The sequence below is a fragment of the Macrobrachium nipponense genome, chromosome 7, assembly GCF_015104395.2.
Source record: "Macrobrachium nipponense isolate FS-2020 chromosome 7, ASM1510439v2, whole genome shotgun sequence".
Lineage (NCBI taxonomy): Eukaryota > Metazoa > Arthropoda > Malacostraca > Decapoda > Palaemonidae > Macrobrachium > Macrobrachium nipponense.
Window position 1 is genome coordinate 36,494,637 of NC_061109.1, and position 25,000 is coordinate 36,519,636.

Genomic DNA, 25,000 nt, shown 5'->3' on the forward strand with positions numbered 1-25,000 from the left:
GTGTTTAAAATTTTATAAGTATTTTCTTTTTCATCAGTATATTTAACTGTGGTTAGGTAGAAACATAGAGTGGTAATGGGGCTGTTTTCCTTCAATTTAGTTGAAGTGAGTTACAACCAGGGAAGTACTTAGACTTTTGAAATCAGGGAAATACTTAGACTTTTAAAGTTGTTGATGGAGTGATGCTCTTTATTTAATTACATATACGATTACCTCACACCTGTTTTAATTAATTTATCCTGATTTTCTGCAATACTGGTAAGTTGTTTAAGAGTATTCAGTCGTATTTTACCTGTGATGAAGGTTCAGGTGCCTGGCTGTTATGAGGTACTCTTTTAAATATTGGTAAGTGTAGTAACCAGATACTTGGCACTTTGCAGCAAGTATTAATGGTTCCCAGAGATCTGGGAAAACAGATTACATTATCACTCTAGTCAATACTGGTGGTATTAGGAATATATTTTGTTAGGAGAGTGACCATACAGTATTTGTTTGGCATTTATTGTGTTGAATTGTTAGTGGATAACTTAGAGAAAATGGCTCAGTTCAAGGTTCAGGAATTTTTAGCATTCAAGTGTTATCTGAAACCACTCTGACTAGGGCACAGTGGAGCGCTTTAGCAGTGGCATGTGGTGGTCATGTGTCTACTAGTATGGTAAAGGCACAAATAAGATGTATTGCTATGGAATCATTGATAGACTCTGGTAGAATAACAGATGAAGATGAGTTAGAATTGGCTCAAGAGTTGTTGAATGTAGCACATCCTGATCTTATAAATAAGTAAGAAGAAAAGAAAGAGAAAAGTGATGCAGAGTTAGAGCTTAGAGGCACTGAAGTAGAAGAGAATTTGATTAAGCTGAAAATGCAGGCTGAAAGAGAAAGGGAAGACAGAGAGAAAAGAGAAAGAAGAGAAAAAGAAGAAGAAAAAGCAGCAGAAGAGGAAAGAGAAATTGCAAGACATAAAAGGGTGATGGAATTGATAACACTAACCAAGGTAATCAAGACCCTGTATTTGATGTAGTAAGAGTACAGAAGTTAATCCCTACGTTTACTGAAGATGCTCCAGATGAGTTTTTTTTATCACTTTGAGAAAGTGGCTTCAGGTATGGGATGGCCAGGAGATAAAGTGTCAGTTTTGCTACAAAGTGTCTTTGGTAATGAAAGAAGTTCTTATCTAGCCTTAACAGCTGATCAGTATAAAGACTACAAGGTACTTAAACACAATGTGCTACAAGTTTACCAGAGTACTACAATGAAAGATTCAGAAATTTAAGAAAAGATGAGAAGGTAACCTTCTTAGATTATGCCTACCAAGTAAGGTGTTTTAAACGTTGGTTAGAAGCTGCTAAAGTTAAAACCTTTGAAGAATTAGAAGAATTACTTGTTCTTGAACAATATTTTAGGGGAATTCCTGAACATATAAGAGCCTATTTGAGAGAGAGAGAGAGGTTGAGATACTTGACAAAGCTGCTACACTGAGTGAAGATTACAATATAATTAATAGTAAACGCAATTACAATGTCTAGTACCAAAATCAACAACACCCAAGTTTTAAGTCTCATCCAAATATCAGGAACAAATTTAATGGGAAACCTACAAGTGATACTACCAAGAATACACAAGGTAATACACCTCAGCAAACTAATGTGAAATCCTCATCCAATTTTTCAAGACAGTTACAGAAACCTAATGTTGTCTGCTTCAAGTGTGGAAGAGCAGGTCACTTCAGTCAAGAGTGTCACTGGAATCAACAGCTGTCAAAGCCAGTTGGTCAAGTAGTGAAAGGTGACCAGGTGAAACAAACTACGAAGAGCAGTGTGGGAAAGAATCGAACTCCAGAGAAGACTAAAACTAAACAAGCTGAATGTTTAGCAACCAGTGGGAATGTAATCTCAAGCAGTGAGTGGCTTAGCAGTGTGAAGGCTTTTAAGCCATATATCTATGAGGGTATGCTGTCAACTCAAGGAGGAAGTGTGCAGGTACCAGTCAAGGTATTACGTGATACAGGGAGTAACCATAGTGTAGTAGTAGGTGGAGCTCAATCTCAGTTGGAGAAGAGTCTCACAGGAGATTCAGTTATTTTGAAGGGTATAGGAGGAGAGGAAGTAACTCCTATATGCAGCTTACACCTGTCATGTGAATTGGTGACAGGGAATGTTGATTTCGCTGTAAAGGACTCACTGGCTGTGAAAAGTGTACATGTTCTGTTGGGGAATGAAGTAGGTGGTGGGCCATATATTCCTTGTCCTGTAGTGACAGACAAACCGTTGAGGATTAGTCCTATGGTTGAGTTGGAGAAGAATAACCCCCACCTGTTTCCTAGTTGTGTAACTACCAGAAGTATGAAGAGGACTACGACTGCAAGTGAGGAAACTGAGGATTTACTCACCCAAGAAGGATCAAGTGAAGGATCTTTGTGATTAGCAGAATTGTTCCAGGGAAGTGATGTTTCCCCTAGTTCTGACCAAGAAGAGATTTCCCAAGAAGATTAAGAAGAAGACGACGACAAAGAAGAAGAACCTGTTGTTACTGAGGAGACTCCGAGTAGTCAAAGTGTCTCTGAAGACAGTAGTGAAACTACAGTAGCTGAGTTAGCAGATATAGAGAATTCAATCCTTGAAGTTGGTCAAGTGACAAGAGAGAAGCTAATGGACTTGCAGAAGAAGGATGCATCATTAGCTGATTTGTTCTTCAGGGTTGTTGATCATGAAGTGATGCAACAAACCCCTACCTGTTCTTATCTGAAGGAAGGTTTGCTGATGAGGAAGTATAGACCTACAGATATTCCAGGAGATGCTGTATGGGGCGAATATAATGAAATTTTGATTCCATATCCATTGAGGAAGCAAGTGGTAGCAGTAGCTCATGAGTCTGGACATATGGGAATCAGGAAGACTGTGGAGAAGATCATAAAATATTTTTTTCTGGCCTGGAATTCACAAAGATGTTAGCAGGTTCTGTCGTGAGTGTCATGCCTGCTAGATAGCTGAAAACAATATCCGAACCAATGAAACCAGCCCCCCCCAGAAAGCCCCCCAACAACCTATAGAAGTTAGAGGAGAACCCTTTAATAAAGTGATTGTTGATATGGTTGGACCACTGCCGAAGACAAAGAAGGGAAATGAGTATTTGTTAACATTAATGTGTCCTGTGACAAGATATCCAGAGGCGATCCCTGTTAGATACATATCTGCCAAGATTGTTGCTGAAAAACTTGTGGAGTTTTTCTCAAAATTTGGTATACCAGAAATAGTACAAAGTGATAGAGGAACAAACTTTACTTCCAAGTTATTCAGGATGTGATGAATTTGTTAGGAGTGAAACAACAGCTATCCACTGCTTATCATCCAGAAACTCAAGGTGCCTTAGAAAGGTTCCACCAGACATTGAAAAGTATGCTGACAAAGTATTGTTCTGAGTCAGGAAGAGAATGGTATGTTTGTTTACCATTAATGTTGTTTGAAGTGAGAAATGCTTATCAGGATAGTATGGGTTGTTCACCTATTGAGATGATTTTTGGTAGAGAAGTGAGAGGACCGTTGAAGATTCTCACAGAAAATTAGGAAGAAAATAAAGAGGAAATCCAAGGAGAATATGTAAAGAACTTGAGGAAAAGGTTTAAAAGAGATTAGAAAATTCTCTCAAGAAAATTTGAAAGTGAGTCAGGAGAAAATGAAAAGGAGATATATGTTAAGACCAAGTGTTAGTGTCCTTACCTGTCAAGAGATTTCCCCTCACTAATAAATTTCAAGGTCCTTACAAGATAATTGAAAAGTTGAGTGATAGAACTTACGTGATTGAAACACCAGAAAGAAGACAACGATAAAGAAAGATACATATGAACCTCTTGAAACCTTATTTCTCAGAAACTGAAACTGTGTCAATACCACAAACAACTTCATCTACAGAAGATGGTGATGGCTGCATATTGGGAGCTGAAAGCAAGATGAATAATTCTTCAATTTTGGAAAATTTGGAGGATAAGTTGAAACATCTATAAGTGTTGAACGAGGTGAAGACTTAAGTGAAGTAATTAGAAACTTCCCAGAAAATTTCCAGATGTACCTAAGCGTACTGATCTGACCAAGCATGAGATCAAGATTCAAGAAGATGGAAAACCATTCAAGCAAAGAGCCTATCGCTTATCACCTTATCATCGAGATGTTTTTGAGGAAAGAAGGTGAGTATTTGTTGCAACATGAATTAGCAGAAACTAGTTCAAGTCACTTCAGTTCTCCATGTGTGTTAGTGAAGAAACCATATGGTTCATTTAGGATGTGTACTGATTATAGAAAACTGAATTCCATCAGTGTTGTTGACAATTATCTCTTGCCTCTTATAGATCAGTTACTTGATAATATTGGGCAATCCAAGTTTGTTTCCAAGATAGACTTGTTGAAAGGATAATATCAAATTCCCTTAAATGAGATGCTAAGTTGCTGTCAGCTTTTATTACTCCTTTTGGACTGTATCAGTATACTGTTCTGCTGTTTGGTCTGATGAATGCACCTGCAACATTCCAACGAGTGATGGATAAACTACTAGGATCTATAGAAGGAGTAGGTGTATCCCTGGATGAAATAGTGATTTACTCTACAATATGGGAAGAACATCTGAAAATTCTCAGGAAAGTTTTCAAGAAACTACAAGAACCAAGACTAAGAGTCAACCTCTTGTGTAAAGTTAGAAACCATTTCTGGAAAGAACAATGTAGTTGAAGATTATTTATCCTGTTGCGAATCGTGGGTTTCAACACCGTGATAACCAATTTTCTGGGGGACGTATATTATATACTGTTACTTTCGTAATGCATATTTCCTCTCTATAACCATGAAGTGTTTGAAAAGTGTTTGCAATATTTTCAGATTCCTTATTTAGCTTAGAGTTATAGTATGCTCTGAAAATATGTTCTAAAAATGTATGTTCAGATTTTGCATAACATAATTTAAAAGTTAAGATAACATAGAATGTGAGAAGAAAAAGAATTAGCATTGTAGGAAGATATCTGTCATCAAGTGGGGCCACATGGTTCCAATTGTTTTTTTTGTAAACATGCTATGTTCGTATCTTGTTTCACACTTGTCTCTGCCGAGTAATCACGTAGGAGGATTGCACCATCTTTTGTAAGTATAAAACGTTTCACATACGCCGATGCCTTTCATTTCATATAAGTAGTTAGAGATGTTTTTGTATTGAAAACTATCTAATATTACTAGTAAATTAACTCTTATATCTCTCGATTTTGTCAAAAGAGAATTTGTATGTATACGTTTAGTACGTATATATACCGGGAGCAGATGTTTTGAACGTGACGTTATATATACGATTGATTTTTCCAGCCTTTCTTTCGAGGTAAATCCTCTATAATATATTCTCTCTAGGTCCGAGGAAGTGTTGTCGACCTTATCCAAACAAAAACACTTCCTCCCGAGCCCCTTTTATCATAATATTCCAGATTTTCTAATGCGGGAATTCACCAATCACTTGGCGGAGTCGCTATGTAGCAAGACAACACGATGCTGGCTGGTCGTTCATTTACACGGAATTTTGGTCTTTCGACGCAGAGGGTAGAGGGGCTATAATCCTTTCTAAGCCAACTTACCATCAGTCATGAGTTGTTTTTTTCTGTTTTTCTTTTCCAGCTCTAGCGCTAATGAAAAACAATAAGTACGTAATTGTAATTTATTGACATTTTTCCTACTGAAATCTAAAAAAAATGTACTGGTACGTTACAGAACAACAGGTTAGATGTAGAACGCCCAAACTTTCATTTATGAAACAATGCACAAGTACCATATTCTAAATGAAAGTTATGTACAAAATTTTTACACAACAAACATCGCTGAAAATTCATCCGACAGTGATAATGGTGAAAACGAAAACAGAGGGTAAACAAGGTAAAGACAATAAAGTTTGAATATGTGTAACGTAGTCTAAGTCGTGTAAAGAGAGAGAGAGAGAGAGAGAGAGAGAGAGAACTGTTTTCTTTGTATTCTACTTTACGCTCCTTTGAACACACTGATGCCATATTCAAAGATTCGAAACAAACAATTTTGACATTGATAAAATATAACGTTAGAGAACTCTAACAACACTACAAGAAAAACAATATATATATATATATATATATATATATATATATATATATATATATATATATATATATATATATATATATATATTATGAGTGTGTATGAGTGTCATGTATATAATTTGACTTATAGTGCACACAGAAACACTGTACACAATATGGGTGTCATTAGCTACGTTTCCAAATTTCTTCCCAACTTACAATCTGACTACAGATAATCTACATTCCACAATTCGGGATTCTTTGATCCGGTCATAAAATCCTATTTATCCCTCCCCTGGGCTGTCCAGAAGAAAGAGACCGTTCCGGGACAAGGCCGAGTTAAGCTGGCCTCACACTAGGCATTTTTTTCTCGAGCAGCGAGCCGTTGCTGCCGAGAATGGAAAACCGGGAGCTTTTAGCTCGAGATTCTAGCTTCCCAGCAGGACGGGAAGCAGCCAGCACGAGCCTCCGCGAGCCACAGCATAGTGTAAACAAACAAGATGGCTGCTGCTGATAAGACGTACTCTCCTGAGCCACTCTTGAACCCACAAACTTTTTTTGTTTTTGTTACTCTTCCATTCACGTAAGTTTCCGAGAAATAAACCACTGCAGAGCGCCATTTTGCAACAGTCCGACAATTTCTTGGCACCATGATGATATCAGCTGATCAGTTTTGTTTACTTTTTCCTACGGCTCCTCGAAACCACGAGTTCCTAGTGTGACGATACAACACTTTTGCTCGCGAGCATCGGCTGGATGCTGGCCAAAACCACCAGCAAGAAATGACTAGTGTGATACCAGCTTTAATCTGCCATCACTTGAGGAACCAATAACAGTTTTTTTTTTTTTTTTTTTATCGTACTGTTTCATTTATATTCATCGGTGAGTCTGGGTAAGACATTGGGAGTTAGTATGATTTATTTAGGTGATTAGAAACTAGATTATCTGCACCCTACCTTTTTATCAAAGCAGTATACTAAAGGATTTCAATTCTTCAGATTTCAGTTAATTTTACGTCTTCACGGTTAGATACGCAGAACCTAGCATGCAAAGGTATGGCGGCGTGTTTCTGCCACATCTCCACGACATCCGAACTTTGGGCAGGGTTTTATGAATTAAGCGTACTACATGTCCCTGGTGATTTTGGTTTGACTATGATACGGATAACTGGCGAATACAGAAATTTGTACGGTAGCAACGTAGCTGATATTGAATGAAATGATCGGTTGTTGTTGTTTACAGCTCCAGTTACCTACCACCGTGACGAATTTTGATGCACTGGGTACTAAGGTCTGAAATTATAACGAGCCCTTTTGAAAGATTCCAGTTTCTTCTTTCATTGATGATGGTCAGTTCGGAATTCCTTTGTTGACGGTCAAAAGTCACGGGGAAAGTAAAAGTCGTTTGCCTGAACAAAGGGAGATCACTATATTCGCCATTACCCATGAAACAAGGAATTGGAATCTGTCAAAAGGGCTAGGGATAATCCAAGGCACCATTCTCTAACTAATGTTCGAATGGTTCCACCCACCAAACTCGATGCAGGTGGAAGGAAAGGAGAAATGAAAACAACAACTGATCATTACCTTGGACATGCTTCTCTCTCTCTCTCTCTCTGTCTTGTATATGTATATATATATATAATATATATATCTTAAACATATATTATATATATATATATATATATATATATATATATATATATTACATATAAGCTCACTTAGAAATTCCATATAGCTTTTTTTTCTATGTACAAAACGGACATGCATCGTGGATGATGTAGAATACATAACAAACCTAGCTTTAGTTTTAGACCAAGCCTAAAGACTGGATTATACGGACTAGAAAATGCGAGATCTTTTGGAATCAACTTTATTACATACCATTATTGTAGCTTGTCAAAGAAAATTTTGATGATTAGTAAGAACAATAATTCGAATGGCCAATTGTTGCATCCTATTATTTATAAATTCTAAAGCTTCAAAAGAAGAAAGGGTTTTAAATAAACCTCCTTTCACGAAACAATGCATATGTCTCTTCTAAGAGAATGTTATTTTCCGATGGCGCCACGCTGATAATCCCATAACCAAGGGATAAATTATTATTATTTTTTTTTTTTTTTTTTTTGCTCTATCACAGTCCTCCAATTCGACTGGGTGGTATTTATAGTGTGGGGTTCCGGGTTGGCATTACCCTGCCTCCTTAGGAAGTCCCATCCTTTTATTTTACTTACTAATGTGCGCCGTTTCTAGGATCACACTCTTCTGCATGAGTCCTGGAGCTACTTCAGCCTCTAGTTTTTCTAGATTCCTTTTCAGGGATCTTGGGATTGTGCCTAGTGCTCCTATGATTATGGTTACGATTTCCACTGGCATATCTCATATCCTTCTTATTTCTATTTTCAGTTCTTGATACTTATCCATTTTTTCTCTCTCTTTCTCTTCAACTCTGGTGTCCCATGGTATTGCGACATCAATGAGTGAATCAACGACATGTCTGGTCTATTTGCACGTATCACCCTATCCGTTCTGATACCATAGTCCCAGAGGATCTTTGCCTGATTGTTTTCTATCACTCCTTCAGTTGGTGCTCGTACCACTTATTACTGCAAGGTAGCTGATGTTTCTTGCACAGGCTCCAGTGGAGGGCTTTTGCCACTGAATCATGCCTCTTTTTGTACTGGTTCTGTGCAAGTGCCGGGCATTCACTTGCTATGTGGCTTATGGTTTCATTTTTCGTATTGCACTTCCTACATATGGGAGAGATGTTATTTCCGTCTATCGTTCTTTGAACATATCTGGTTCTTAGGGCCTGACCTTGTGCCGCTGTTATCATTCCTTCAGTTTCCTTCTTTAGCTCTCCCCTCTGTAGCCATTGCTATGTGTCATCGCTGGCTAGTTCTATAGTCTGTCTCATGTATTGTACATGCATTGGCTTGTTGTGCCAGTCCTCTGTTCTGTCTGTCATTCTCCTGTCTCTGTATATTTCTGGGTCTTCGTCTACTTTTATTAGTCCTTCTTCCCATGCACTCTTTAGCCACTCGTCTTCACTGGTTTTCAGATATTGCCCCAGTGCTCTGTTCTCGATGTTTACGCAGTCCTCTATACTTAGTAGTCCTCTCCCTCCTTCCTTTCGTGTTATGTATAGTCTGTCCGTATTTGCTCTTGGGTGTAGTGCTTTGTGTATTGTCATATGTTTCCTGGTTTTCTGATCTATGCTGCGGAGTTCTGCCTTCGTCCATTCCACTATTCCTGCGCTGTATCTGATTACTGGCACTGCCCATGTGTTTATGCTTTTTATCATATTTCCGGCGTTGCGTTTTGACTTGAGTATCGCCTTGAGTCTCTGCATATATTCTTTCCTGATCGTGTCCTTCATCTCTTGGTATTTTATATCCCCTCCTTCCATTATTCCCAGGTATTGTTTTGTATCCTGTCTCATCTATGTGTTTGATGTTGCTCCCATCTGGTAGCTTTATTCCTTCAGTTCTCGTTACTTGCCTTTTTGTATGTTGACTAAGGCGCATTTTTTACGATTTCAAAACTCCATCCTGGATGTCCACCAAAGATACAATCCTTACAGTCTTGGATTGGGAATTACTATTTCATTTCCTTTGATGCTCTTACCATACAGCTTGATGTCGTCCATGAACATCAGATGGTTGATTCGGTTGCCTTTCTTTTCTTGAGTTGGTACCTGGCATCCATCTTCTGTAGTACTTTTGTCATGGGAATCATGGCTACTACGAAGAGTAGTGGGGACAGTGAGTCGCCCTGGAAGATCCCTCTCCTGATATTAACCTCTGCTAGTCTTATTCCAGAGCTTATAAGTATTGTATTCCAGTTGCGCATTGTATTTTTGAGGAAGCTGATGGTGTTTTCCTCTGCCCCATATATTTTCAGGCATTCTATTAGCCACGCGTGTGGTATCATGTCGAAGGCTTTCTTATAGTCTATCCATGCCATGCTTAGGTTGGTTTTCCTTCTCCTACTGTTCATTACCATTTTGTCTATCAGGAGCTGGTCTTTATGGCCCCCTACACTTCCTTCTGCAGCCTTTCTGTTGGTGGGGGATGGTGTTTGTCTCCTCTAGGTAATTGTATAGCCTTTCACTGATGATACCTATTGAAAACTTCCATATTATTGGTAGGCAGGTGATAGGCCTGTAGTTACTGGCTATATTTCCCTTACTCTTGTCTTTTTGTACTAAGGACTTTCTTCCTGTGGTCATCCATTTGGGTGCATGGTGATTTGAGATACAATGCTGGAGTTGTTCTGCTATTCGTGGGTGTAGGGCCTTGAAGTTTTTGAGCAAGTATCCATGGACTTCATCGGACCTGGGGCTTTCCAGTTATTATTATTATTATTATTATTATTTATTAATTATTATTATTTTATTATTATTATTATTATTATTATCATTATTATTATTATTATTATTATTTGGCTGGAAAGAGCAGACATATAAATACGTGACAGTGGTTAAAGGGAACGGCCGTATCTATGTTATTACACTTATGTGAGTTCAAATATATGGAATTAGATACAGAAACTGAAAATAAGCAATTGTAGCCACCCTGCACTCAAAAGAGTTATTGGGTTAAGTCTTGAAATGGAAATTTCACCATATTCCTATAGTATTGCATCATCTTTTCGTAAGATCGTTCTGGAACCTTCTGTGTAAGTATACGTCATCTTTGGGAAGTGACGTCATTTAGTTTTGCTTTCATTGTAAATGATTATTCCTTTCATATTAAAAGACTTTTATCGTCTTAAATCATGTAAAAATAAATGTTAGTTATGATTGTAATCTCAATTTCTTTTTACTTATTGTTTTGAAAGAGAATTTTTATGGTATTAGCTGAACTACCTGTTCAAAACGACTTGAGCCAGTCAGTTTTTTGAAGTTCGCCCATACAAGGGAGAGAGAGAGCGCGCATTATGGACTTTGAACTCCTGGCATTCAGAGATCATCTCTCTCTCTCTCTCTCTCTCTCTCTCTCTCTCTCTCTCATAAATTTTAGATTTCGTATTTCTTAGAGTTATTTAGTATTTGTTAGTGCTTATTGTGGAATCTGAACAAACATTGTACAAGTGTGTAACAGCACCTTTTCCTTTTTGAAATATTGTGAATTGTGTGGTGAAATTTTGGAAGTAGCTGCAGCAGAAAATTGGTACCAAGTTAATGTGTTATTACAAGGTTTATTAGTTGCAAATAATAGTTACAGAGATTTGGTGAAACAATTACAATTTTTACACATTGCAAATTTTTATGTCTTGTGTGTGTTTCATTTGAAGGGATTTTTTGTTTGCTACATTGCAAATTTTCATGTCTTGTGTGTGTTTCATTTGAAAGGATTTTTTGTGTGTTTGTCCATTTTTCATGTTGAAGTGATTTTTTGTACATTTATCCATTTTTTCATTGAAGTATTTTTATGTGGTTAATGCCTATTGCAATTTTGGCATTTTCCAAATTTTTTGTGTTTTCATTTGCATTCACAATTTGACTAACTTAATTGTTTTCATTAATTAATCAATTTAATTGAATTTAACACTTGTGAATTAATTTGCACTTACTTAGCATTCTTTTCAAGTTTTAGTGTTGTTAAGCACTTGTGAATTAATTTCCAAATTTTACTTTTTAACTAACACTTTGAAATTTTGATTAAATTAATTGATTTTCTTGAATTTTGTGATAAATTAGTTTTGATTTAATTTTTCTTAATTATTTCAAGATTTAATTAAACTTTGTGTTGTTTTGAAGTAGGAGTAAATTTCCCTGATATTGTGAATTTCACTTATAAAATTTGAGTTTAATAATAAATTTTTGTATTTAAAATGTTTATAAAAATTTCCTTTTTTCACCAGTATATTTAACTGTGTTTAGGTAGAAACATAGTTGCGATTGAGCTCTTTTCCTTCAATTTAGTTGAAGTGAGTTACAACCAGGGAACTACTTAGACTTTTGAAATCAGGGAAATACTTAGACTTTTAAAGTTGATGGAGTGATGCCCTTTAATTAATTTAATTACATGTAAGATTACCTCACACCTGTTTTAATGAAGTTAGTCTGATTTTCTGCAATACTGGTAAGTTGTTTAAGGGATCACTGTTACCGTTAGAATATTCAGTCGTATTTTACCTGTGATGAAGGTTTTGGTGTTTGGCTGTTGTGAGGTACTCATTTAAATATAGGTAAGTGTAGTAACCAGGTATATAATATATATATATATTATATATATATATATATATATATATATATATATATATATATATGTATATATACACATATATATATATATAATATATATATATATATATATATATATTTATATATATGTGTGTGTGTGTGTATATATATATATATATATATATATATACTATATATATATCTATATATATATATATATATATCTATATATATACCTATATATATAGTATAATGATTTTGGGGCGGGGGTTGGTGGGGCGGGCCGGAATATTGTTGTTAAGCAATCTTACAGGTTTCGGAACTCTAAAATCTAATTCAAACTGACAAGCTTCTTGCTTATGCTGTACTGATGTCCTTAGCCTGGCTTTGATACAACTGAAATTGATGCGGGTAAGGTGGACTAGTTGAGATCCGATGAGTGGACGAGAGGTATATTTGCTGGTGGATTGAGTGTATGGCTGACGAAAAGCTCTACTTAAAATGTTTTCTTGTTTGTCTTTAATGCTACTTTTCTTATAGTATTTATTTTATTGCTATTATATTACTGTAATTTTTAAATATAACAACAAGACATTTAGAAGAAGAAAGACGGGCTAAACTTACTCTTTCTTGTAAAAATATAAAATTAAAAGGAGAGAGAGAGAGAGAGAGAGAGAGAGAGAGAGAGAGAGAGAGAGAGAGAGAGAGAGACTAGACGTTACTGATGAATCAAAATGAAACACAACTAGAGACAGGAAAAATTCCGCAACATGCAATGAGCAGTGAAGGATTCCCAAATTTGGTTCAAACTTTTAACCATTCCCATATGGTAAAGTTAATTCGTTTGCCAATGATAAAATTATTTACATTCAGAGGTTTCATGTATTCATGGTTGGGTTTGTATTCCCTCTTGAATATACTGCAGAGGTTATTCCCTACACGCCGTTCAGTACAATGTAAGGAGATCCAGCCCCAAACGTTCACGGTAACATGCCCACTCCTGATATGGTATTCTTTAATTCAGTACAGGTTGTAATCGATATTATTAGTTCGTCTATGTGATTATTCTTAACATTAATAATGTATTTTCTTAATGCCTGTGAAGAATTTTAATTTTCACACTTCTCGTGGTAATATTATTTAATTTACAGAAAATACATGGTTATTGACAAAATTATTATCTTTTGATTATAATATTACCCTTGATTATAATTATTATAGTTTGACTGTTATTAATGATTACAGAAACTCACCTTGTAATATTCGGTCTCCAGTTATGCATTCTGCTGTGACTAGTACTAGTAAAGACTTTTCGTCAGTGAATACGACCCGAGACCAGAATTCCATATCCTCCCCCATAAACTGTCGAGCAAATGGAAGCCTATCAGCACGATGCTGTTCGGTGATAAATTCCTTATTGGCAGGAATTCTATGATGAATTCCTGCCTCAAGCGGACTTCTTCGCAATGTCATAGCCGAAACATTCATTGCCAGATGTTCACGAAGAGCAATAGCAATGGTAAAAGGATCTTCTTCTGCCGCTCGTCGAATGTCGTGGTCCTTCGTGGTGGAGGAGGTCAGCGAACTGAAATACATAAATAACATGCAGATACCTAGATAGTAGCTTATCTACTTTGGGAACGCTGCATGGTATTCTGGGAAGTAAAAAGAAAGAATCACTAATAACGAGTTCAACAGGACCAGGACAACTGAAATTTGTGTTTCATTATTTCACAGGTTTATAGGTCACAAAATAATAATAATAAAATAATAATAATAATAAAATAATAATAATATATAATAATAATATAAATAATAATAATAATAATAATAATAATAATAATAATAATAATAATAATAATAATAATAATAATAATAATAATAATAATAATGATAATAATAAAGGCAGAAAAAAGGCTAAGAAGCAAGAAAACAAGGGAGGAACTCAACGAGAAAATACAAAGTACAGGAGAGGGGACTAAACAACACAATAGAAGATGTAAAACAGAGGCTTAAGGCCAAAGCACAATAAGATCCAACGGTACATGAACAGGAATAAGGGATACCAACAGAACAAACTATTCGGAACCAACCAGAAAAGACTATACAGCCAACTAAGAGGGAAGACAACCACCCAGAAATTCCTGAAGCCGAACCAAGTAAGAGACTCCGGGAAAACATATGGAGCAATCCGGTATCACACAACAAACATGCATCATGGCTCCAGGAAGTCAAGGAAGAAGAAACAGGGAGAATAAAACAAAGATTCACAGAGATCACGACAGACACAGTCAGACACAAACTAAAGAAATTGCCAAACTGGAAAGCCCCAGGTCCCGATGAAGTCCATGGATACTGGCTCAAACTTCAAGCCCTACAAACCCACGAATAGCAGAACAACTCCAGCATTGTATCTCAAATCACCAAGCACCCAAATGGATGACCACAGGAAGAACATCCTTAGTACAAAAGACAAGAGTAAGGGAAATATAGCCAGTAACTACAGGCCTCATCACCTGCCTACCAATAATGTGGAAGTTACTAACAGGTATCATCAGTGAAAGGCTATACACTTACCTAGAGGAGACAAACACCATCCATCCCCACCAACAGAAAGGCTGCAGAAGGAAGTGTAGGGGCACAAAGACCAGCTCCTGATAGACAAAATGGTAATGAAGAACAGTAGGAGAAGGAAAACCAACCTAAGCATGGCATGGATAGACTATAAGAAAGCCTTCGACATGATTACCACACACATGGCTAATAGAATGCCTGAAAATATATGGGGCAGAGGAAAATACCATCAGCTTCCTCAAAAATACAATGCGCAACTGGAATACAATACTTACAAGCTCTGGAATAAGACTAGCAGAGGTTAACATCAGAGAGGGATCTTCCAGGGCGACTCACTGTCCCCACTACTCTTCGTAGTAGCCATGAACCTTCCCATGACAAAAAGTACTACAGAAGATGGATGCCGGGTACCAACTCAAGAAAAGAGGTAACAGAATCAACCATCTGATGTTCATGGACGACATCAAGCTGTATGGTAAGAGCATCAAGGAAATAGATACCCTAATCCAGACTGTAAGGATTGTATCTGGGGACATCAGGATGGAGTTTGGAATAGAAAAATGCGCCTTAGTCAACATACAAAAAGGCAAAGTAACGAGATCTGAAGGGATAAAGCTACCAGATGGGAGCAACATCAAACACATAGATGAGACAGGATACAAATACCTGGGAATAATGGAAGGAGGAGATATAAAACACCAAGAGATGAAGGACGATCAGGAAAGAATATATGCAGAGACTCAAGGCGATACTCAAGTCAAAACTCAAACGCCGGAAATATGATAAAAGCCATAAACACATGGGCAGTGCCAGTAATCAGATACAGCGCAGGAATAGTGGAAATGGACGAAGGCAGAACTCCGCACCATAGATCAGAAAACCAGGAAACATATGACAATACACAAAGCACTACACCCAAGAGCAAATACGGACAGACTATACATAACACGAAAGGAAGGAGGGAGAGACTACTAAGTATAGAGGACTGCGTCAACATCGAAAACAGAGCACTGGGTCAATATCTGAAAACCAGTGAAGACGAGTGGCTAAAGAGTGCATGGGAAGAAGGACTAATAAAAGTAGACGAAGACCCACCAGAAATACAGAGACAGGAGAAAGACAGAAAGAACAGAGGACTGGCACAACAAACCAATGCACGACAATACATGAGACAGACTAAAGAACTAGCCAGCGATGACAATTGGCAATGGCTACAGAGGGGAGAGCTAAAGAAGGAAACTGAAGGAATGATAAGCAGCGGCACAAGATCAGGCTAAGAACCAGATATGTTCAAAGTACGATAGACGGAAATAACATCTCTCCATATGTAGGAAGTGCAATACGAAAAGTGAAACCATAAACCACATAGCAAGTGAATGCCCGGCACTTGCACAGAACCAGTACAAAAAGAGGCATGATTCAGTGGCAAAAGCCCTCCATTGGAGCCTGTGCAAGAAACATCAGCTACCTTGCAGTAATAAGTGGTACGAGCACCAACCCTGAACGGAGTGATAGAAAACGATCAGGCAAAGATCCTCTGGGAACTATGGTATCAGAGAACGGATTAGGGTGATACGTGCAAAAAAAAAAAACAAAAAAAAAAAACCCAAGACCAAGGGACGTGACGTTGATTGACAAAGTCAAGAAAGAAATATCACTCATTGATGGTCGCAATACCATGGGACACCAGAGTTGAAGAGAAAGAGAGGGAAAAATTGGATAAGTATCAAGATCTGAAAATAGAAATAAGAAGGTATGGGATGGGATTGCCAGTGGAAATCGTACCCATAATCATAGGAGCACTAGGCACGATCCAAGATCCCTGAAAAGGAATCTAGAAAAAACTAGAGGCTGAAGTAGCTCCAGGACTCATGCAGAAAAGTGTGATCCTAGAAACGGCACACATAGTAAGAAGAGTGATGGACTCCTAAGGAGGCAGGATGCAACCCGGAACCCCACACTATAAATACCACCCAGTCGAATTGGAGGACTGTGATAGAGCAAAAAAAAAAAAAAGAAAAGAAAAAAAAAAAAATAATAATAATAATAATAAAGTCGCTTACCCAAGTCGGTCAAAATCCCACTCACAGCGTCTCTTTATCCATTTATTCACTGTTGTAGGGGAGACGGCAAGTCGCTGAGCAATAGCGTGTATTGAAAGCCCAATTTCTCGTAGAGTGACGATCAGCGCTCGGAGAGCTATATATTGCTGTTGTATATTCATTTCGAGACTATAACGAACGCTAGCAGACTTAACCTATCAGGGTTTATACAGCGCCTCAATGTAGCCATGATTGCTGACTTAACTTGTTAGTATACGAAGGGGATGCTGTAGCAGTGATATCGTTATTACTGAACATAGTGGATATATTATATCAAACGACTACTGGGACTGATTTTCATTACTGTCATTGATAACGATTAAAATTCTATGTCTTCATAATGACAAATTGTTAATTGCTTGTTTGAAATACTGTTTACTAAAGGCGGTGCCGTTCCTCTCTTATCGTGAATTCCACCAATCAGCTTTTAATCTGTTTTAGTGGATAAATGGTTGGAGGAGTCAAACTTAATGCTATTATAAGTATTAATTTTTGTAGATGAATAAACATTCTTAACTTATTGCAAGGGTTGTTACTTAGCATTTTTTTTTTATTTCCCAGACGATATATATATATATATATATATATATATATATATATATATATATTATATTATATATATATATATATCATTATTTTCACCCCTTTACGAAAAGCAAAGCGTAAATTGTTAAAAATTCTGAATTTTTTCCTTTAGATACCACCGAAGAAACATTTACGAGGTAGCCAGGAGTGGGCATGTCACCGTGAACGTGGATCTCCTTACATGGTATGGGTGATATCACCAGGACTGAAGCAAGGTTCACTGGTGAAAAATACATTGAAATTCTTCAGGATTTCTTCCTCCCTTCACTTCAACAGCGGAATTAACCCTTCCCACCTGGCCAAGTAAGGGTGCAGAAATGAACCCCATAAAGAATATTTGGGCTAATTTGGTAAATTGGTGGGAGCCTGAGAGAAAGAGGAGACCAGATCAACTTATGGACCGCTGGCGAACACAGAGAGCTCTTCTGTAACCGACCACAGATCGTCGGAAACCATGTAGCTTCTATGCCTAACAGATTGCAAAAGGTGATCGAGAAGGAAGGTGGTCGGACTTCTCACTAAGATTGAAAATAAATGTAAATATTGCATGTATCTCTTGGATTACCCCCATGTCCCCCGCCGAACTTCCATTGAGGAATGGTTAAAAGTTTGAACCAAGTTTGGGAGTCCTTCACTTTCCATTGCATGTTGTGGAATTTTGTCTGCCCCTAGTTGTGTTCCATTTTGATTCATCAGTAACGTCTAGTGTCCTCTCTCCTCCTTCCTTCTCTTCCTCTTTTTTCTTTCTCGAATCTCTCTCTTCTCTCACCCTCCTCTCCTCTCTCTCTTCTCTTCCTTTTCGATTTTCATTATATTATTTACAAAAAAGTGGGGTGAGTTTAACCCGTCTTTCTTCTTTTAAATGTCTTGTTGTTGTATTCAGAAATTCTACAGTATTGTAATAGCATTAAGATAAATACTTTATAGTATTTATCCTAAAGATGAACAGAAAAATCTTTTAATTAGACCTTTCGTTAGCCATACGCTCTATCCACAAGCAAATCTACCTCACGTCCACGCATCGGATTCTCAACTAGCCCACCTTACCCGTACCAATTTCAGTTGTAGCAATGCCAGGCTGAGGACATCGGTACAGCAGAAGGAGCACGAAGCTTGTCAGTATGGATCAGATTTTAGAAATCCAAAACTTCTAAGACTGCTTAACAACAATTCAATCCCCGACCCCACCAACCTCCCCCCTCATATATATATATATATATATATATATATATATATATATATATATATATATATATATATATTAGTTTTGTCAAGATTAGAGGTCTTATTGGCATATCAGAACTGCATACTTAGCGCAGTGGTACTTCTAGATGACGTCAAGTCACCTTACATTAGCTAATATGAGAGAGAGAGAGAGAGAGAGAGAGAGAGAGAGAGAGAAGCTAAGGTGTCGGAGACTTTCAATATCTTCACTGAATTTTGGGTAATATTCAATCAAGTGATGCTGCGCTTCTCTTTATAGCTTCCTATTATGGTGTTTGTAAGAAACGCACTGCCACCAATACTGTAAACCTGGCTTACGTGATAAGGTTAAAATATCCTGTTATGATGTTCGTGATTTTCGCCAATACCAGTATAACTTAAAAATTTTGATAAATTTCAAGTATTGTGTCAGGAATACGACTGATATATAATAATAGACGCGGTGGTAAGATAACGCCTTAGCCGAGGTTAGATGGAATCTTAATAAACATACTTATACTATAAGTGAGACACTGATCTTAGTTACTGTGATATAACCTGCTGAAGGTTTTTTTCACCCCGTGTGTGTGTGTTTCTGTGTGTTTGAGTGTCTTTCTCCAACCATGCCTAAAGACTCCTCCCACTAAAAGAACTCCAGAGCTTATTGGAGGAACCTTTGTACATTTGCCAGTAGTGGGTGGAATTACAGTTTCTTGATTCGGACAGCATGTTCTCCAAACAGAAAGGGCAGGGAAAGAGGATGAAGGGATTAACCAGGGTGGAGGTTAATATTCCTGGTGGCCGTGGCTTCCATGAATACCGTTTCCAGAAAATTTCTTTTCTGATAATCGTTGGTGTTCCAGATACAGACAAATGGTCCCAGTTAAACCCATGGTTTGTTAGGCCTCTTGAAAGAGCATATTTGTTTGGGAACATCTCTTTTATTCAGTTCTTTTGATATTAGCCCAATATAAATCTTATTACAATCTTTACAGGGGATTCTGTATACAATATTGTTGGAAATGAACATATTTCTTAAAGTATAGTCATATTTATATACGATTTAAATACGAAAGTAATATCAAAAGTTTTTAGAATCGCTATTGCAGATATGAAATCATGGTGAAAAGGTAGACAGAATTTTTTTAAGAGTCTGTTAACACTGGTTGGATTGTCTTTATTGCTTTATTCTTATACAATAAAAAAAATGAGATATGGATAGCATAATGAATCTCCTATTTTGGCAACAATTTTAAACTCATGGTCCAAGAATTCAAAGTACAAATTCTAAGTGCTCTAAAATACACACTAGAAAATTTTGATATCTTAATTTGTTTAGCATGGTTTGAATAATATGAATACATGTTCCAAGTCCTGGTTTCCACTCGCAGTGATAAACGAAAATATGCACCAAGGTGTACACTAAAATTTTGTCTGACGAAAGATAGACTAACTGGTATCAATAACAGGAATGATTAAAGGCGACAGAAAAGAGAAGTGTTGTATAAAATAAAGAATAGACTAAATTTATGAAGGAGAGACAAAGAATGAAGGTTTAGCAATGAAAAATATTGAGAATCGTGAAGTATGGACTTGACGTTTATAAACCTTACTTAAAAGCATTTAGGTGGACATGTTCTATTGAAACAAGGAAGTTCCTCCGGTGAATAACAATCGATCGTCCTTAATGCAACTGCAATCTCTGCTAATATGGCTCCCTAATTTACAATTTCAACTTCGCTTAGCCTTGCAAAGGACATCATTTCATTTCTGAAAAGTTATTCATCGCTAAATTATTTCGATTATTTCACGGTAGTTGTATTTACATGATATTCCGAAAATGTAAACATTTCTCACGAGAGCGGCTCCGTTAGCTTTGAGAAATTCCTGTTGCTTCACGAGTTTATAAGCCTAAGTATACTTCTTCAGTTTTCATAATGTGTATGAATTTAACATTTACAGATTCGCTAAGATTGAGCCGCGAGGTGAAGAAAGAAAATTATTCTCTCTCTCTCTCTCTCTCTCTCTCTCTCTCTCTCTCTCTCTCTCCAGACACATAAAAAATAGGGGAGTCGTAAAAAGAGAAAAAGAGTTAAACTAATTCCATCATCCTCGCTTTGGAATCCTTAAGTGTCTGATGACTTCAGGCAACAAGGATGCGTTTCCTCCTAAGGTCGTTCATTAGTCCCTTTTTTATTCTTCAGAACTTACAAAATTCCACTGATGAATTTCTACGGACGTACCAATAACTTAGGATGGAAGTACTCCAGAGCAAGGTGAATTCAAGATCAAGGTGCATTCTTATTCAAGGTATTCGAGGTCAAAGTGATAACTAGGAATTCGAATACATCAATTCTAAGAGTATTCTAAGGCGAGGGGCATCTTTATTCACGAAGCATCCCTGATAAAGAACATTCCGGAGCAGGAGTATTTCACCTGTTTTCAGAAACTGGAATATTCTCAGTCGCGGAGGTTAAGCAGTGTTTAGTTGATGTACTGATTTTACAAGCTTTTCAGTTGCTGAAATATGTAATTATTATAATCAGGGTTCATAGGACTAAGACGTGGACCACATCTACACATCATATAATCAAGCTTACATTAGTTCTTTTCAAGTTTACAGGTATCAACTTATAAATTTTATTTTCTTTGCTACTTCTTTCATAGAATTTTTATTTTTTTAACTAGTGTACATTTCCTGTTAGAACCATTGTGCTTATAGAATTCTGTGTTTTTATTAAAGAAAGTTGTAACTTACCTAATAATATTCATGTGATCACCTCCAAAGACGATCGATGCAAATGACTTTTGGGAAATTCTATGTCCCAGTCTTTCCTGTGCATTTACCTTCCACAAATCTACGCTCATAGCTGTAGGGCTGAGTCTCCCAACTATTCTTGTTTATCGAAGTAAGAAGGATCTTCCAGACAGTAATATCAGATGTATCCATGGTTCTAGGTGACCTTTCTGGCACCCGGTTATCAAGCTCTGAAAAGAAACAGAAATGTCGTCAGTTATGTGCTACTAAATGTGGTGATCGTCGATACTAAATTAGCGCTAAAGGCTATGAAGATGCTGAACTGATTATTCATTTAATGAATGATTCAAGACTATGTTATATAGAGATATAGAGAGGAACACTAATTAGGAATAGGACATTATGCTATGTCAGTAATGTGTCTATAACTAAATAAATATTTTCATTGGTAAAAGAGCAGTGCTCCCGCAGTGTGGGATATGATAAAATAAGAATAAAAATAACTATTTAAATGGATCATGAAAACAAAACAATAAATGATCTTTGTATTTTCCAGTTGTAATATACTAATAACAGATATAGTAGTGAATAATAAAAAAAATATTAGTAAATCTACATAATTTATTCGATTATCATACAGTTATATTTCAGATACGATTTCATAAACTTGAAAATTAAAGATGTATAAGAAATAGCAGCAATGAATTTTCCGTATTCTTTTCATATAAATACATGTATACAGCTGTAAGAGACTAAATTTGTGTGGACTATTGTCTTTCAGGAAGACACGCGTCAGATAAACACACACAGGACTATGTTATATAGAGATATAGAGATAAATATTAGTTAGGAATGTGGCATTATGCTATGTCAGTAATGTGTTTATAACTAAAGAAATAATTTCATTGTGGGATACGATAAAGTAAGGAGAAAAAATAACTATTTAAATGGATTATGAGAACAAAACAATAAATGATTGTATATATTTTTCTGTTGTTATATACTGATAGCAGATATAGTATTGAAAAATAAAAATATAAATATTAGTAAATTTACATAATTTTTTCGATTATCATACAGTTATATTTCAGATACGTTTTTATGAACATAGAAATTAACACATACACAGGCACAGGCACAGACATACACACACACAGATATATATATATATATATTATATATATATATATATATATATATATATATATATATATATATATATATCTATATATATTTGTGTGTGTATCTGATGCTTGTCTTTCTGGAAGACAATAGTTTCACACAACCTTAGTCCTCTAACAGCTGTTTACATGTATATATATATATATATATATATATATATATATATATATATATATATATATATATATATATATATATATACGTGTATATATATATATATATATATATATATATATATATATATATATATATATATATATACTACATATATATTCTCAAGGATACAAGGGAGACGTCTTCTGATAATTTAAAAGGCTTTACCGAGCGACGTTTCGGGGTCCAGCCCCATATTCACGGCTGTAAAAAGGATTAATACACATAAAACATAATATACAGACTCATCCTAATAACTAACATACATTTAAAATTCACAGAAAACCTACTACAATGCTCAGAAAATTACCATCTCAAGTGAAGGGGAGAAGACGAGTGACCAGAAGAAGAAGGAAAGGTTCCAAGTAAATAAAGTGTGGTTGCTTAATTGTGGAACTACTGTTTTTATGGAAATGCGATTCGAAGACAGAAGCTGTTGAGGAGAAGAAGCCTGTGTAATGATTTTAAAGTGTTTGTATTATATATTAAATTTGCATTTCTTTGAATGTTCTCGAATGTTCGAGAATTCTGGTGAAGACAACCGGATACTTTTTCTACAACTCACCCCCCTGTGGCAATCAATGCGGACTTTAAGAAGCCTACGTGAGGCCCCGACATAATTTCCCAAACTACATTTGGGACACGAAAATAAATAGACCGGGTATAAAACGTTGTATCACTGATAAACGGGACACTAGCGAAGAAAGGCATTCTAGGAGCAGTTTGTCTGTTATTTTTCTCTATTAATTTATTATTTAAAAACTTGTTTAGGTATTTGAAGAAAACCTTAGCTGGATAGTAGTTATCAGTGAAGTATTGTTGTAAAACATTATTCTTATTGTGAAATTCAGACCAGCCAGAGGAGAGAGAAGAGACCCTATGGAAGAGGGTATATAAAGCGTTTACTTCAAAGTTAAAACTACAAAAGCTGTAAAATTCTGTCCCTAGTCCGGTAAAAGTCTTTTCTAAAAATTAAGGAGTTAAAACCGTCTGTATTACGTGACACTTCTATATCTAAGAAAGAGAGCTTATTATCATTTTCATAATCATTTGCAAACTTGATATTAGGGTGGGCTTAATTGGCAAATTGTAAGAAAGAATCAGCCCTGTCTCTGTCTCGAAAAAGAATGAACGTATCGTCAACGTAACGGCAGTAAAAGAGAGGATGGTTAGCTAGAAGGCAATTGTCCAGCAACCGCTCCTCCAGTTCATACATAAGAATATTCGCAAAGACAGGGCTTACAGGACTGCCCATAGCCATACCATCTCTTTGTACTTAGGACCTCCTTGTGTAACTTAGGAAGGCCATACATTACACCATAAGAACCACCAGTGCTGCTTAAGTTTTCATACGTATTATTGTTAATAATTTCCTGATCCAAGAGAGATTTCAAAAACATGTTGATTCTATCCTCACAACGGAAGAGAGTGGAAAAGTCAGGATTACCCAAACACTGAAATTTAGTAGTGTCATTTAGGATGTTTTCAACTTTCTGTATGTAATCAGTCTTATTGATATTACTGTTTTACAACAATACTTCACTGATAACTGCTATCCAGCTAAGGTTTTCTTCAAATACCTAAACAAGTTTTTAAATAATAAATCAATAGAGAAAAATAACAGACCAACTGCTCTAGAATGCCTTTCTTTGCTAGTGTCCCATTTACCAGTAATAAAACTTTTATATCCAAGTTAAACATTTAATATGTGAACATTGTCCGGCCATAAAAGGCCAACTAATGGTAAGAAACCAATTAACTATTGGGCCTTTTTTTAAATATAAAGAAAAACTGAGCCCTCTTTTGACTTCCAATGCAGTCTATTTATTTTCGTGTCCTAAATGTAGTTTGGGAAATTATGTAGGGGCCTCACGTAGGCTTCTAAAAGTCCGCATTGATTGTCACAGGTTGTGGTGTTGGGGGGGGGGGGGGGGGGGGGGGGGGGGGGGGGGGGGGGGGGGGGGGGGGGGGGGGTGAGTTGTAGAACAGGTGTCCGGTTGTCTTCACCAGAATTCTCGAACATTCGAGAACATTCAGAGAAATGCAAATTTATTATAGAATACAAATCATTACACGGGCTTCTCAACAGCTTCTGTCTTCGAATCGCTCTTCATAAAAACAGCAATTCCAAAATTAAGCAACCACACTACCGCTACACCTCTTTACCTGGCATAACTTTAT

At 36.4% G+C, this 25,000-nt stretch overlaps 1 protein-coding gene across 2 annotated transcripts in view; it reads left to right on the top strand.

Annotated features, from left to right (window-relative positions):
• LOC135217469 (uncharacterized) overlaps nucleotides 1-25,000 on the top strand; it is a 202,709-nt gene that overhangs the window by 56,044 nt on the left and 121,665 nt on the right. The window lies entirely within an intron of this gene.